Raw genomic sequence first — 623 nt, 5'->3', positions numbered from 1 at the left:
GAGGGAGCGACTGTGTATAGCTGCTATAACGTCATGAGAGCTTGTTTCTCAGACATTCCACAACATTAAACGGATCAAAAGTATGACGTGTTGTCGTTTTCTTTAATAAGAAATGAATAATTGCTGTGTTAACAGTAACTCCGCTTCACGTTGTGTTATATTTTATAGAATTTTCTAAAATGCTTCCACAATCTCTGATAAACTCACAGCTCTTCTTCTGACATGCTTTAGAACTTTATGATACTAAAAGAAAAAACATTCACGATTTTGGACTCTAGACGACTTCCTGTCTCCGCTGCAGGAAATGGTTTCTGGCCTTGTACGACTTTGGTGCCAGACGCCCGTGCCAGATGCTGAGCTAGCAACTGACTGGATTTCTTTCTGTCCCTTAAGGAAATGACTTTGAAGATGTAAACAGATTGCGCTGCTATTTTTCTGCCCCAAAACCTGCCCACGTTTTACAAATCTCTCTATAACACTTCGAATATCACGTCTCTCTCACCAATTACTGAGGTGTTGGTGTGTGAGCGTAACCATTTTTAAACTTCTCCTCAAGGCCCTGCATTGGATTTTCTTTGGAATTACCGACCAATCCAGAAACGGATACAGAAACGGATTTTTCC

The sequence above is a fragment of the Pangasianodon hypophthalmus genome, chromosome 13 (genome assembly GCF_027358585.1).
Source record: "Pangasianodon hypophthalmus isolate fPanHyp1 chromosome 13, fPanHyp1.pri, whole genome shotgun sequence".
NCBI classification, from domain to species: Eukaryota; Metazoa; Chordata; class Actinopteri; order Siluriformes; family Pangasiidae; genus Pangasianodon; species Pangasianodon hypophthalmus.
Note: the sequence above shows the minus strand (reverse complement) of the source record.